The sequence below is a fragment of the Somniosus microcephalus genome, chromosome 15 (genome assembly GCF_052327205.1).
Source record: "Somniosus microcephalus isolate GS21.2 chromosome 15, FLI_Smic_1.0, whole genome shotgun sequence".
Taxonomy (NCBI): domain Eukaryota; kingdom Metazoa; phylum Chordata; class Chondrichthyes; order Squaliformes; family Somniosidae; genus Somniosus; species Somniosus microcephalus.
The window spans coordinates 111,171,126-111,187,428 of NC_141001.1; the positions used below are offsets into that span (position 1 = coordinate 111,171,126).

At 48.5% G+C, this 16,303-nt stretch overlaps 1 protein-coding gene across 6 annotated transcripts in view; it reads left to right on the top strand.

Annotated features, from left to right (window-relative positions):
• Nucleotides 1-16,303, top strand: part of immp1l (inner mitochondrial membrane peptidase subunit 1) — a 180,933-nt gene that overhangs the window by 9,390 nt on the left and 155,240 nt on the right. For 5 of the 6 annotated variants that reach the window (XM_086008288.1, XM_086008285.1, XM_086008291.1 and 2 more), the window contains exon 2: nt 10,148-10,194. The gene's annotated coding sequence lies outside the window, so the exon portion shown is untranslated. Of the gene's footprint in view, nt 1-10,147; nt 10,199-16,303 lie in introns of all 6 variants that reach the window. The other variant, XM_086008286.1, reaches the window with a different exon arrangement.

Below are 16,303 nucleotides of genomic sequence, written 5' to 3' on the forward strand. Positions count from 1 at the left end.
CAATCAGCTGGACAGCTGAAATGATCCAGGCATTCGGCGACATCAAGAACGCTTTGGCCAACGCAACCATGCTGGCGCACCCACTTCCAGGTGCTACTATCGACCTTACTACCGACGCGTCAGACTACGCCATCGGTGCGGTGCAAGAACAGTGGGTCAATGGCACGTGGCAACTGCTGGCATTTTTCAGCCGTCAATTGCGAACAAATGAAAAAAATACAGCACCTTCGATAGGGAACTACTGGCCCTTTTCCTCGCCATTCGCCATTTCTGGTTTTTATTGGAGGGGCTCCCCTTCACGGCTTTTGTCAACCGCAAACCTCTTGCGTTCGCCATGGCCAAGACCACCGAACCATGGTCCGCTCGTCAACAACGTCACTTGACGTTCATTTCCGAATTTACCACGGACATTCAACATGTGTCTGGTAAGGACAACCTGGTGGCAGTTTGCCTCTCCCGTGCGACGGTCCACGCGGTGCACCTGGGAATCGACTACGCCCTCATGGCGGCAGATCAGGTTTCGGATTCAGAGGTCCAATCATATCAAAGCGTTCCCTCTAGCTTCCAAGCGACCGACGTCGTCTTCCAGGCTGCAGGTGCCACGCTCCTTTGCGACATTTCCATGGGAGTTCCTCGTCCCATAGTGCCAGTTGCATGGCGCCGGAGGGTTTTTGATGCCATACACGGGTTGTCGCATCCAGGGATGAAGGCTTCGCAACGGCTTATGTCAGCCAAGTTCGTCTGGAAAGGTATGCACATCGATGTCCATGACTGGGCTAATACCTGCGTCGTATGCTAGAAGGCCAAAGTCCAGCGTCATGTCAAGGCTCCAGTGGCTGCGTTCACTGTTCCGGAGCATCGTTTTGACCACGTGCATGTGGACCTCGTGGGGCCGCTTCCGTCTTCTCGGGGTTATACTCATCTCCTCACCATAGTGGACCGCACCACTAGGTGGCCAGAGGCAATTCCTTTGGTTTCCACCACGTCGGCAGACGTTGCTAGAGCTTTCATCTCCTGTTGGGTCGCCCGTTTCGGGGTACCGGCGGACATCTCCTCTGACCGCGGGCCACAATTTTCCTCGGATCTTTGGAATGCTGTGGCTCAGGGGCTTGGTACCAAACTTCATCGCACCACCGCCTATCATCCGCAGGCAAACGGCCTTTGCGAGCGATTCCACAGGTCGCTTAAAGCCTCTCTTCGGGCCAATCTTCAAGGCGCAGGATGGGTGGACAGACTCCCATGGGTCCTGTTGGGTCTCCGTACAGTGCCCAAAGACGATCTACAATCATCTCCGACTGAACTCGTCTATGGCCAGCCGCTCCGTGTACCAGGAGATTTCCTCCCTTCTCCCACAGAGCCATGGTCCGCCTCCCAGCAACTCGTTCGCCACTAAGAAGCAGCCAAATGCTTTGCTCCGACACCTACGTCCAATCACGGTTTGCAGACCTCCCACGTGCCACCGGGACTGAAGAATGCGGAGTATGTCTTCATCCGACACGACGCTCACCAGGATCCGCTCAAGCCCCCTTACACTGGTCCTTTCCGCGTCATCGAACCAGTAGACAAATCCTTTTTGGTCGACGTCGGAGGGAAACTGGATCACATCTCGGTGGACCGCTTGAAGCCGGCTCACCTGGACCTGGACCACCCTGTCGTAGTCGCTCAACCACCCAAACGTGGCCGACCGCCCGTTGCCGCCGCACCTGATCAACCAAAGCCGCCTGACAACCCGACTGCGCTCGCCGCGCCTGCTCAGCCGCCACCGACTGCCAACTCGTCCACCGGTCGGCAACTTCCTCTACCAGGGTATCGAAGTCGATCGGACAGGCTCATCAGGCCTCCTCCTCGCCTCCCCTTTTCTGTTGAAGACAATTCTGGGGGGGCGCATGTGGCGGAGCCACCAAAGGACTCAGAGCGGTTGTACATAATTCCTTTAACAGCAATGTCGTTACTGTCTGTGCTGATATACCTATCAATTCATCCAATGAAAAGCGACGAGTTAAGATAGTAACTATAGGTTTTTATTGGCTAAATAACAGAGCCCACCCTCGTGGGTGATCGGGTCCAACAAGGAGGAATACCAGCCAGTCGACCACCTTTATACCTGGGCAAGCAGGCGGAGCCATGGGCGGAGTCAGCTGTGGTCAGCCCAGGTATAACAGCGTGACAAGAGGTGACCTTGTGTAGTGATACAACAGTGTAAACAGTGATAACCATAGTGTAACGATAGTGAACGATAAAAGTGGTTTACCACATTCACCCCTTGTTTAGATTTGAGTCCGGCGGGGTGAAGTGTACTACCAGTTCGGGTATGTCAGTCTGTCCAGAGGCCTCGTAAGTCTTTCTGATCGGCGCGGCGGCGGTGGTGCAGTATCCGATGTGAATGCTGGTGTCTGCGTGGTCGGCGAAGGCTCGTGGGGTTCCGGCATGCCGTCTACCTGGGCTGGATTTGGGGGAGTGGTGGGGGGTAACGGTGGTGTCTCAGGGGTGCCCGAGGGTGCAAGGTCTCGTAAGGAGACCGTGTCCTCCCGCCCGTCTGGGTATGCCACATAGGCGTACTGGGGGTTGGCGTGCAGGAGGTCCACCCTCTCGACCAGGGGGTCCGTTTTATGGGCCCTCACGTGCTTTCGCAGCAAGACGGGCCCCGGAGAAGTCAGCCATGTTGGTAGCGAGGTTCCCGTAGTCGACTTCCTGGGGAAAACAAACATTCGTTCATGGGGGGTGGCGTTAATGGCCGTGCAAAGCAGTGACCAGATGGAATGCAGCGCTGCCGGGAGGACTTCCTGCCAGCGCGAGGTTGGGAGGCCCTTAGACTTTAAGGCTAAGAGAACGGCCTTCCAGACAGTCGCGTTCTCTCTTTCCACCTGGCCGTTCCCTCGGGGGTTGTAGCTGGTGGTCCTGCTTGCAGCAATACCTCTCGCTAGTAGGAACTGGCGAAGTTCCTCGCTCATGAAGGATGAGCCCCGGTCGCTATGTATATAGTTCGGGAACCCGAACAAGGCGAAGTGGTCGTTCAGGCATTTGATGACCGTGGTACTGGTCATGTCTGGGCAGGGGAAGGCAAAGGGGAAACGGGAGTACTCATCAATGATGTTGAGGAAGTACACATTACGGTCAGAGGACGGGAGGGGCCCCTTAAAATCGATGCTCAAGCGCTCGAAGGAGCGGGTGGCCTTGATCAGGCTTGCTCTGTCCAGCCTAAAGAAATGCGGTTTGCATTCGGCACAGGTTTGGCAGTTCCTGGTCATGGTCCTGACCTCCTCGATGGAGTAGGGCAGGTTGCGGGCCCTAATGAAGTGGTAAAGTCTGGTGACCCCGGGGTGGCAGAGGTCATTGTGGAGGGTCTGCAGTCCATCAATTTGCGCGTTGGCGCATGTACTTCGTGATAGAGCATCTGGGGGTTCATTCAGTTTACCAGGCCGGTACAAGATATCATAATCATAGGTGGAGAGCTCGATTCTCCACCTCAAGATCTTGTCGTTCTTGATTTTGCCCCTCAGCTTGTTATTAAACATAAAGGCGACCGAACGTTGGTCGGTGAGGAGGGTAAATCGTTTGCCTGCCAGGTAATGCCTCCAGCATCGTACTGCCTCCACGATCGCCTGGGCCTCCTTCTCGACCGAAGAGTGTCAGATCTCAGGGCCCTGGAGGGTCCTTGAGAAGAAGGCCACAGGTCTCCCCGCCTGGTTAAGGGTTGCAGCTAGAGCGAAGTCGGATGCATCGCTCTCCACTTGGAAAGGGATAGACTCATCCACCGCGTGCATTGTGGCCTTAGCAATGTCTCCCTTTATGAGGGAGAAGGCTGCGCACGCTTCTGCCGTCAGGGGGAAGGAGGTGGACTTCATGAGGGGTCTGGCTTTGTCCGCATAATTCGGCACCCATTGGGCATAGTAGGCGAAGAGCCCCAGGGTTCTCTTCAGCGCCTTTGGACAGTGGGGGAGGGGCAGCTCCATAAGTGGGTGCATTCTTTCGGGGTCGGGGCCGATGACTCCGTTCTCTACTACGCAGCCGAGGATGGCAAGACGTGGGGTGTTAAACACACATTTCTCCTTATTGTAAGTGAGGTTCAGCCGTTCGGCCGTACGGAGGAATTTCTCCAGATTAACATCGTGGTCCTGCTGGTCGCGGCCGCAAATGGTGACGTTATCTAGATAAGGGAATGTGGCCTGCAGCCCGTTCTGGTCAACCATCCGGTCCATCTCCCTTTGGAAGACCGAAACCCCGTTGGTGACGCCGAAGGGAACTCTAAGGAAGTGGTAGAGGCGGCCATTCGCCTCGAAGGCGGTATACTGGCGGTCCTCAGGGCGGATAGGGAGTTGGTGATAGGCCGACTTAAGGTTGATGGTAGAGAATACCCGGTACTGTGCAATCTGATTGACCATATCAGATATGCGGGGAAGGGGGTATGCGTCCAGCTGGGTGTACCGGTTTATGGTTTGGCTGTAGTCGATGACCAGGCGGTTTTTATTGCCGGTCTTAACGACTAGGACCTGGGCACGCCAGGGGCTGTTGCTCCTCTCGATGATGCCCTCCTTCAGGAGACGCTGCACCTCAGAGCTAATAAAAGCTCTGTCCCCGGCGCTGTACCGCCTGCTCTTGGTGGCGACGGGTTTACAGTCGCGGGTGAGGTTAGCGAACGGAGGGGGGCGGGACCTTGATGGTGGATAGGCCGCAGGTGGTACGTGGTGGGCGGTTTAAAGGCTGCTGGTTGTCGACTGTGAGTGGGGGGAGGGGTCCACCGTATGCCAAAGTGACACTTTGAAGGTGGGATTGGAAGTCCAGCCCTAGTAGGACGGCAGCGCAGAGCTGGGGCAGGACGAGGAGTTTAAAATTTTTATACTCCGTGCCCCTAACCGACAGGGTCACAACACAGTAGCCGCTGATGTCTGTAGAGTGGGACCTCGACGCCATCGAGATCCGGTTGCGCGTTGGCCGGACAGTGAGGGAGTAGTGGCTCACCGTGTCTGGATGGATGAAACTCTCCATGCTTCCGCTGTCGAACAGGCAGGTCGTGGCGTGGCCGTTTACTTTGATGTCCATCATGGACTTAGACAGGTGATGCGGGCGAGCTTGGTCCAGTGTGACGGAGGCTAGTGTATGGCTGAGCGAGCTGTTGTAGTCTGCGGGTGAGGCGGTGGTCGGGTCTGGAGACAAGGTGGCGGTCGAGTGTGGTGGACAAAATGGCGGCGCCCACGACGTTGAATAAAATGGCGGAGAAGATGGCCGCTCCCACAACTCACATGAGGCACTGCTGGCGTCGGTGGCCTTGATCAAAGATGGCCGCCCCCACGACTCACACGAGGGGATACTGGCATCTGTGGCCTTGATGAAAGATGGCCGCCCCACAACTCGCATGAGGCACTGCTGGCGTCTGTGGCTCTCCCCCTGCAGGCCTTCGCGAAGTGGCCTTTCTTGTGGCAGTCAGAGCAAGTCGCGTTTCTTGCAGGGCAGCGCGTCCTCGGGTGTTTCGCCTGGCCACAGAAGAAGCAGCCGGCGGCCCGATCGCGGGGCTCCGATGTCGCAGCCGGTACCGGGGGTGGCGGTCCCGATCGGTTCTGGGACGCCGACGCTGAGGTAGGTCCCAGAGGCGGCGGTGCGAGGGGTATTGCGGCCGGGGTCGGGCCCGAGTCCCAGGGTCGCGCAGCACAGTACCTGGAGTACGCCTCGAGGTCCCGATGGGCCACTTCCAGAGAGCGAGCGAGGGCTGCAGTTGTATTCAGGTCGAGGTCCTTTGATTCGAGCAGTCTTTGCCGTGAGTAGTCGGACCGAAGGCCTTTCACGAAGGCATCGCGGATATTCCCTTCAGTATTTTCTGCAGCCGTTACAGCTTTAAAGTCACAGTCCCTGCCGAGTGTTTGTAGCGCCCGTATAAATTCATCTACAGACTCTCCTGGCTGCAGCGAGCGGGATCTTAGGAGATGTCTGGCATACATAGAATTTACCGGGCTCCGGTACTGCTCTTTCAGCAGGTTGAGGGCGTCCTCGTATGTAGCAAGGTCCCGGATGAATGCAAATACTTTAGGGCTCACCTGGGCGGTCAGAACTCTTAGTTTGGATCCCGGAGGCACGCCGGATTCTCCCAGGTAGGATTCGAAACAGCTCAGCCAGTGTTCGAAGTCGAGGGCTGAGTTCGCTGCCTGAGGGTTTAGATCCAGGTACGGCGGTCCGAGGGCTCGCAGCCAGGCCGGCTGCTGTGGCTGTTGTAGCTGGCTGTTTGGCTGGTCGTTTGGCTGCTCTGATCCACTCATTTCAAAATTTAGCCAATAAAATTGATATACCTATCAATTCATCCAATGAAAAGCGACGAGTTAAGATAGTAACTATAGATTTTTATTGGCTCAATAACAGAGCCCACCCTCGTGGGTGATCGGGTCCAACAAGGAGGAATACCAGCCAGTCGACCACCTTTATACCTGGGCAAGCAGGCGGAGCCATGGGCGGAGTCAGCTGTGGTCAGCCCAGGTATAACAGCGTGACAAGAGGTGACCTTGTGTAGTGATACAACAGTGTAAACAGTGATAACCATAGTGTAACGATATAAACAGTGATAAACATAGTGTAACGATAGTGAACGATAAAAGTGGTTTACCACATGTGCCTGTACCTTTAATTACACTGTTTGACTGTACAATGCCTAGTTACCTTTACAGCACGGTTTCAACGTGATGACGTCATGCCGTTAGTCATGTGATGCCCCAATGGCGGGAAGAACGTCATGACGTCAGTCTCCTGATCAGAGGATCAGTCCTCGTGGAGCCCTCAAGGAGAGTAGACCTGTTATTGATGTGTTCTAGCAGTTTCCAGTTTAAACTCGTTTGATTTCATTAAAGTTCATTAATTTAATTACCTGAGTCAAACTCAGTCTTTTTGATAGGAACCTCCGTTCCTACAAGGCGATAGTTTTAACAATTAGCTCGCAGCCCTTGGTCTCTGGAATCTCTCGGACACAGATGACGTCGTCTTAAGTTTGTTCTCGCAGTATATCTGTGTAAAGTAGTTCTTTGAGTATTGAAGTTTTAACCCTTTTCTTATCAAAAGTTGGTTTGGCCAGTGTCCATATATGGTCTTTAACAAAATCACTTCCTTTAATTGGTTCTAATGGGCAAAATACCATTGTCACTCAGGTTAAGGTAGCATCCCGCCTTTCCATAATTTTCCATTAACACTATCCTGCTGTCTTATCTTTTTTTATAGCTTTTCACCCCATTGGAATTTACCATATCTTTCATTTCATAGCCTCCCTGGTACAAGGCCTTTCTACACCAAGGGCCCATATCATTTGCTGTCTTACTTGTCTTGAGGTACCCAGACTATCTCACTTTAATCTACCAGATAGATACCTTAACTTCATGATCTCTCTCATTTTATGTCCTTATACTAATTATCCTTTAAATATTGTTGCAATTAGTTTTGTTAAGCAAATTCTAAGTTCTATGTTATTTAACGATTTGACCTTCACTCGCAGTCTGTGGTTGTTTGTTGTCAAAACTGCTTTTAACTGTCCTTCGCAGCTGCATTTTGAACAAGTCTTAGCTTTTTAGTTACCCAGGAGTAATTATGGGTAATATTATTTGGTCAATGGTGGCACGGTGGCATCATGGTTAGCACTGTTGCCTCACAGCGCCATAGACCCGGGTTCGAATCCGGCCTCGGGTGACTGTCTGTGTGGAGTTTGCACATTCTCCCCGTGTTTGCGTGGGTTTCCTCCGGGTGCTCCGGTTTCCTCCCACAGTCCAAAGATGTGCGGGTTAGGTTGATTGGCTATGATAAAAAATTGACCCTTAGTGTTAGGGGGATTAAATACGTGGGGTTACGGGGATAGGGTGGGATATGTGTTGGTGTAGGGGTTACGGGGATCGGGTGGGATATGTGTCGGTGCAGGCTCGATGGGCCGAAATGGCCTCTATCTGCACTGTGGGGTTTCTGTGATTCTGTGATTGTGATACACTTGAATTTATATGTATATGATTCTCGTCTACTAAACCTGTTTCTCTCTCCACGGATGTTGCCTGGCCTGCTGAGTTTTTCCAGTGTTTTCTGTTGTTATCTCTAAATATCAGCCTTTCGTACACTTCTCTCCAGTCAGAAAAGCATCCATTCACCACTACTCTCTACTTCCTGTACCTTAGCCAATTACGTACCCAAGTTGCCCCATCCAATAAATACCATGTGCTTCTATTTTCCGAATAAGTCTGTTATGAGATGCCTTTATCAAATGCCTTTTGAAAGTCCTTGTAAAGAACATCTACTGCACTACCTTCATCAACCCTCCCTGTTACTTCATCAAAGAAGTAACAGTGGTGAAGGATATTTTTCACTTCATCATCATTATAAGGCCTATAGCCTCTTTGTTAGAAGCTGCTGAACTTTTGCTCTTGATATTTCTATTTAATGTTTTATGCCATGTGTTGGGATATTTACAATAGCCAGCACCTTATTACAAATGGAAAATGCACAGTTCCCAAAGACTTTTGTAGTGGAATGTACTTCAGAATACACATTATAACTGCCAGCAGAGATATTTTTGATACAGGTCCACAATCCCTTATCCGAAACCCTTGGGGCCAGATGTGTTTTGGAATTCGGAATTTTTCGGATTTCTGAACGGTCGGGGTATCTGCAGCTCTTTTTGACATTTTCACAGTGAAATTAAACTCAAAATCACAAAATAACAAAAACTATCAGAGAGCAGCAGACGCATGTGTGACTGGTAGCAGCACTGAGACACAACTGACGCCTCACACCTGCGTGGGTCAAGCATCGGCCGCGTCGGGTCATGTTTGGCGCCACTCGGGTCATGTCGTGCACACGAGTGACGCTCCACGAAAAAACTTTCGGTTTTCAGAGCTTTTCGAATTTCGGAATTGCGGATAAGGGATTGTGGACCTGTACTACATATGAACTGATCTACTTCAGCACAACATTGTGAGCTAGTTATGCTTGCTCACGAGAGAATTAAAAACATTTGCAGCATTCTATTTTATTTTTCTCTTTATTTTATGTGTGTCTAAAACCTCATCTTGGTGTATTATTTTCACCACATGCCTACACATTACAAAGGTCGGATGAAATAATTTTTAAAGTAACTGGTATTAAAATATAATTGTGAGGATTGAGTGGCTGCTTAATATCAGGATAATTTAAAACATACTTGAGCCTTTTGATGCTTTTTAAACCTGAAGTGTGATGGAATATTCTCCACTTGCCTGGATGAGTGCAGCTCCAACAACACTTGAGAAGCTGGACACCATCCAGGACAAAGCAGTCCGCTTGATCGGCAGCCCAACCACCACCTTAAACATTCACTCCCTCCACCATTGGCGCACCGTGACTGCAGTGTGTACTATTTACAGGATGCACTGTAACAACTCGCCAAGTCTTCTTCGACAGCTCCTCCAAGACCCGCGACCTCCACCACCTAGAAGGACAAGGGTATCCGGCGTAGGGAAACACCGCCACCTCCAAGTTCCCCTCCAAGTCACACACCATCTCTACTTGGACATATATTACTGTTTTTTCATTGTCGCTGGGTCAAAATCCTGGAATTCCCCTCCACCCCATAATAGCACTGTGGGAGCACCTTCACTACATGGACTGCAGCAGTTCAAATCGATGGCCCAGCACCATCTTCTCAAGGGCAACTAGGGATGGGCAATAAATGCTGGCCTTGCCAGCGACATCCACATCCCGAGAATGACTATTAAACAAAAATCACGCACATCCCATCTCTGTTGTGGCACCTTCCTGAGAGGTAATTGCAATAAGACAGGAAGTTCCTGGTGCAAGCAGTTTATGTTTTGGCAATTACCAGTGCAAGCTGCATTATTATTTGTCCCTTTGAATAAAAGTTATTATGGAAATTATTTTGTGTCCACAATGGTGTACAGGTATTTGCAGCAGAAACTTAAGATGCATCATCACCTCAAAAGGTATGGTGACTGAAGTCTACTTTTTGAGAATTAGGATGGGCTGCACAGCGTCTCCAGCACCAACAGGATTGAGTTTCACTTTTTATGAATTAAAAATCACAGTTGAAATTTCTGTAATTTGTTATGAGAATGTTGCAAAGGTTTACTGCTAGGATTCAGAAATAGTTCATTTAAAAAAATAACATTTGTGTGATTTGTTTCACTTTTGCTTTCATTAGTCACTGAACTTCTGAAACACTGAAAACAACTGGGAAATACGGGACTGGTAAGTAAGTTGAATAAGTCATTATTTAAAATGAGCTGTTACTGTTGCTAATTGTTACTGTTTATTATATGAGGATAATTTTGACTTGGAATGTGAAATAAGGGAGGATATTGGCAATTAGCAGTTCTGAAAACATATGTCACACCATGGATCTTCTCAGACCTGAAATACTTAAAATTAGAACATAAATGTAAATTATCGTTAATAACAGATCTAGGGGGTAGAGTTTTCGCTTTGGGCGCACTCGGGAACTTGCACCCAAAATGCGCTCGAAATTGCACTGGTTAGGTTCCAGTTCAAGTTTCCAATAAAATTAATTTCCATAATCACAAACTTAAAATCTTCCATGTACAGTACCAGCTCAATCGAGCAGTGTAATAGAAGGTAATTGTTTCTTATTTACATTTCCTTTAAAAAGTATTCCTTGATGTTTGCAAGAGTGATAAACTGGTGCAGTTTTATTAATTCAGCTGAAGATGGGTTTATCATCAAAAGTAAGCAATTTTAATCAGTGCCCAGTCCTCCACCTGTGAGTAGCCTGTTTTAAAAATCACTGAAAATGTCTTTTAAAAACTGTACTGAACCATTCAGTAGTTTCATTTTTGTACACTAGTCAGTTTCTCAGTACATTAAACCTTTTTGTGATATGAAAAACTTTTAGAAGGTGCCAACTGGTGCCTGTGCGCCGAAGAAAATGAGCGCAATTTGAAGAGCCTTCCTGAATCAGCGCAATCATTGGAATCTCACAATTTCGATCTGGGGGCGTGGCCAGTTTTGTGGGCAGAGCCAGATCAGTGCAAATTGAATCTAAACCAGCGTAAAAGATCACGGAAAACTCAAACGTAAGTAGTTTTGGGCGTAACTCACTTACGTTTAAAATTTCCTGATATTTTGCGCTGGTTCGCTGATTTCACAATCAGCTGATATTACTAGTGGAAACTCTACCCCCTTGTTTATCCTCTCGGCTGTGTCTATTAATATATTGCATTGGATCATCTCTACCGTGGCCTGAAACTATCGAGTTAATGTTGAGGTTTTTTTGTCTAGCACATGTCAAATTTCAGGTAGCACATTTTGTCACACATGCTTACTTCTGTCACTCTTGCACCTGATTGGGCTAAATTTCATATTCCTAAGTCAGCACGAAATCACAGCGGAACAGGTAGGCAACATATCATCGCTGAGCAGGACTGAAAGCTACTAGTCAAGTACCAAGGAGCTATGGAAACTACCAATAAGCAATTAGCAGTGAGTAGACAGCTATTAATAAAACATCTAGCAAGGCGCAGAAGAGGAATCAATGAAGTCGGTCAAAATATTTTTGAAAATTCCGTCAAATGTAAGTAACCTGAGAACATACTATTAAAAATAAGATTTGTAACATAATAAACACATTAAATAGTTCATAACTAAATCAGTAAACTTGTTATCTTTATTATATTTGAAATGCTTGAATAAATGTTTCCATTCAGTATTCCCCAAGTCCTTGAGTAAAGGGGCTCAATCAAATAGCAGACTCTCAGAAGGCACCAGTGTCACTCTGTGCCTATCATTGGGGACTGCAATGCCCAAAATATATCCGTGTCGATGTGCATGTCACCTTGATAGATGACAATACCCAGAATGCAATTAAGGCTGCCTCTTTCTCCACAATTTAATACATTATTGGAAAGGTGCATAAACTAGTGCATTATTGAGGGAGTGCTGCACTGTCGGAGGTGGCGCCTTTCAGATGAGATGTTAAACCGAGGCCCCATCTGCTCTGGATGTAAAAGATCCCATGGCACTATTTCAAAGTAGAGCAGTTGAGTTATTCCCGGTGTCCTGGCCAATATTTGTCCCTCAGTCAATGTAACAAAAACAGATTATCTGGTCATTATCACATTGCTGTTTGTGGCAGCTTGCCGTGCGCAAATTGGCTGCCATGTTTCCCTACATTACAACAGTGACTACATTTCAAAAGTAGGAAGTCACACAACACCAGGTTATAGTCCAACAGCTTTATTTGAAATCACAAGCTTTCGGAGCGCTGCTTCTTCGTCAGGTGAAGTGAAGCATACAGGCACAGCATATATAGTCAGAGAAAACTGCCAGATGATTACAGGTAATCTTTCTAACTGCCCTTTATCACACCTCGGCAGAGAGATAATCACAGCAATCAAAGGTGTGAATGGTGTCCAAACAGGTCAGTCAGGAAAACATTACATAAAAGAACAATGAGGTGGGGTCACAAGGGGTCAAATGTTGCAGATGCTGGGGTCTGTATGAAAAACAGAAAAAACCCAAAAAACTTTGCTGGAAATCACAGCAGGTCCGGCCGTATCTGTGCAGAGAGAACAAGCCAATGATGACTCTACGTCAGGTGGGCTTACATGTAGCGTGACATGAACCCAAGATCCCGGTTGAGGCCGTCCTCATGAGTGCGGAACTTGGCTATCAGTTTCTGCTCGACGATTTTGCGTTGTCATGTGTCTCGAAGGCCGCCTTGGAGAATGCTTACCCGAAGATCGGAGGCTGAATGTCCTTGACTGCTGAAGTGTTCCCCGACTGGGAGGGAACACTCCTGCCTGGCGATTGTTGTGCGGTGTCCGTTGATCCGTTGTCGCAGTGTCTGCATGGTCTCGCTGATGTACCATGCTCCGGGGCATCCTTTCCTGCAACATATGAGGTAGACAACGTTGGCCGAGTCACATGAGTATGTACCATGCACCTGGTGGGTGGTGTCCTCACGTGTGATGATGGTATCTGTGTTGATGATCTGGCATGTCTTGCAGAAGTTGCCGTGGCAGGGTTGTGTGGTGGCATGGTCGCTGTTCTCCGACCTTCGGGTAAGCATTCTCCAAGGCGGCTTTCAAGACACACGACAACGCAAAATCGTCGAGCAGAAACTGATAGCCAAGTTCCGCACTCTTGAGGATGGCCTCAACCGGGATCTTGGGTTCATGTCACGCTACATGTAACCCCACCTGACGTAGAGTCATAGAAACATAGAAGATAGGAGCAGGAGTAGGCCATTTGGCCCTTCGAGCCTGCTCCGCCATTCAACGAGATCATGGCTGATCATCCAAACCCTAGCACCCGGTCCCTACACCGACAGCCACCCCACCCAAGCCCTATCCCCGTAACCCCACGTATTTAATCCCCCCTAACACTAAGGGCCAATTTTTATCATGGCCAATCAACCTAACCCGCACATCTTTGGACTGTGGGAGGAAACCGGAGCACCCGGAGGAAACCCACGCAAACACGGGGAGAATGTGCAAACTCCACACAGACAGTCACCCGAGGCTGGATTTGAACCCGGGTCCCTGGCGCTGTGAGGCAACAGTGCTAACCACTAATCATCCAGACTCGAGTCGTCGTTGGCTTGTTCTCTCTGCACAGATACGGCCGGACCTGCTGTGATTTCCAGCAAAGTTTTTTTCTGTTTTTCATACAGACCCCAGCATCTGCAACATTTGACCCCTTGTGACCCCACCTCATTGTTCTTTTATGTAATGTTTTCCTGACTGACCTGTTTGGACACCATTCACACCTTTGATTGCTGTGATTATCTCTCTGCTGAGGTGTGATAAAGGGCAGTTAGAAAGATTACCTGTAATCGTCTGGCTATATATGCTGTGCCTGTATGCTTCTCTTCACTTCACCTGACGAAGGAGCAGCACTCCAAAAGCTTGTGATTTCAAATAAAGCTGTTGGACTATAACCTGATGTTGTGTGACTTCCTACATTTGTCCACCCCAGTCCAACACCGGCATCTCCACATCATGGCTACATTTCAAAAGTACTTGATTGGCTGTAAAGTGCTTTGGGACGTCCTGAGGTTGTGAAAGGTGCTATATAAATGCAGGTCTTTTTTTTTCCTGGAAAGGTGCATATAAACTAGTGCTAGAAAGTGTATATAATCTAGTGCTAGAAAGATGCATCTAAACTAATGCTGAAAAGGTGCATAGTGCTGGAAAGGTTCATATATAAGCATATAAAGGGAATTAGATAAGTAATAGAAATAAATTTGCAGGGCTCCGGAGAAAAGGTGGGGGATTGGGACTCGCTGAAGTGCTTTTGCAGAGAGCTTCCACAGCCCCGATGGGACGAATGGCCGCGTACTCTGCGTGCTGTAATGATTCTGTGATCTATGAAACTAGTGCTGGAAAGGTGCATATAAACTAGTGCTAGAAAGTTGGATATTCTCTCTCTCAAACTAGTGCTAGAAAGGTGCTTATAAACTAGCACGAGAAAGGTGCTGATAAACTAGTGCTGGAAAGGTGCATATAAACTAGTGCTCGAAAGGTGCTTATAAACTAGTGCTGGAAAGGTGATTTTAAACTAGTGCTAGAAAGGTGGATATTCTCTCTTAAACTAGTGCTAGAAAGGTGTTTATAAACTAGCGCGAGAAAGGTGATTTTAAACTAGTGCTAGAAAGGTGATTATAAACTAGTGCTAGAAAGGTGATTATAAACTAGTGCTAAAAAGGTGGATATAAACTAGTGCTGGATTGGTGATTATAAACTAGTGCTAGAAAGGTGATTATAAACTAGTGCTGGAAAGGTGGATCGAAACTAGTGCTAGAAAGGTGGATATAAACTAGTGCTAGAAAGGTGATTATAAACTAGTGCTGGAAATGTGATTATAAACTAGTGCTGGAAAGGTGGATATAAACTAGTCTTCTTAGGCAGTCTCTCGGAACCGAGGATGACTTGCTTCCACATTAAAAATGAGTTCTCAGGTGACTGATGAGTCCAATGCGGAACCTACAGTCTCTGACACAGGTGGGGCAGACGGTGGTTGAAGGGGCGGGTGGGTGGGGTGCTTGGGTTGACATGCGCTCCTTGCACTTGGCTTCCGCTTGCTCCCTGCGAAGAGACTCGAGGTGTTAGCCGCCTTCCCGGATGCTTCTCCTCCACTTTGTGCGGTCTTGGGCTAGAGATTCACAGGTGTCAGTGGGGATGTTGCACTTTTTCAAGGAGGCTTTGAGGGTGTCCTTGAAGCGTTTCCTCTGCCCACTTGGGGCTCTCTTGCCGTGTCGGAGCTCCGAGTAGAGCGCTTGTTTTGGGAGTCTCGTATCGGGCATGCAGACGATGTGACCCGTCCATCGGAACTGATCGAGCGTGGTCAATGCTTCAATGCTAGGGATGTTGGCCTGCGCGAGAACACTGATCTATCCTGCCAATGGATTTGCAGGATCTTGCGGAGGCTGCGTTGGTGTTACCTCTCCAGTGCTTTGAGGTGCCTGCTGTACATGGTCCATGTCTCTGAGGCATACAGGGGGGCGGGTATCACTACTGCTCTGTAGACCATGAGCTTAGTGCCGGGTTTGAGGTCCTGGTCTTCAAACACACTCTTCCTCAGGTAACCGAAGGCTGCACTGGCACACTGAAGGCAGTGTTGGACTTCGTCATCGACATCTGCCCTTGTTGACAGTAGGCTCCCGAGGTATGGAAAGTGGTCCACGTTGTCCAAGGCCTTGTCGTGGATTTTGATAATCGGGGGACAGTACTGTGGCGGGGGCAGGTTGGTAGAGGACCTTTGTCTTACGGATGTTTAGTGTAAGGCACATGCTCTCGTACGCTTCGGTGAAGGTGTTGACGATGGTATTCAGACAACGCTTGCGTCTGCGCTCATTCGGACGACGAACTCCAAACCATCGTCATAAACTAGTGCTGGAAAGGTGATTATAATCTAGTGCTGGAAAGGTGATTATAATCTAGTGCTGGAAAGGTGATTATAAACTAGTGCTAGAAAGGTGATTGTAAACTAGTGCTAGAAAGGTGGCTATTAACTAGTGCTAGAAAGATGATTATAAACTAGTGCTAGAAAGGTGGATATTAACTAGTGCTAGAATGGTGGATATAAACTAGTGCTGGAGAGGTGATATTAAACTAGTGCTAGAAAGGCGATTATAAAGTAGTGCTGGAAAGGTGATTATAATCTAGTGCTAGAAAGGTGAATATAAACTAGTGCTGGAAAGGTGATTTTAAACTAGTGCTAGAAAGGTGGCTATTAACTAGTGCTAGAAAGATTATTATAAACTAGTGCTAGAAAGGTGGATATTAACTAGTGCTAGAAAGGTGGATATAAACTAGTGCTGGAGAGTTGATATTAAACTAGT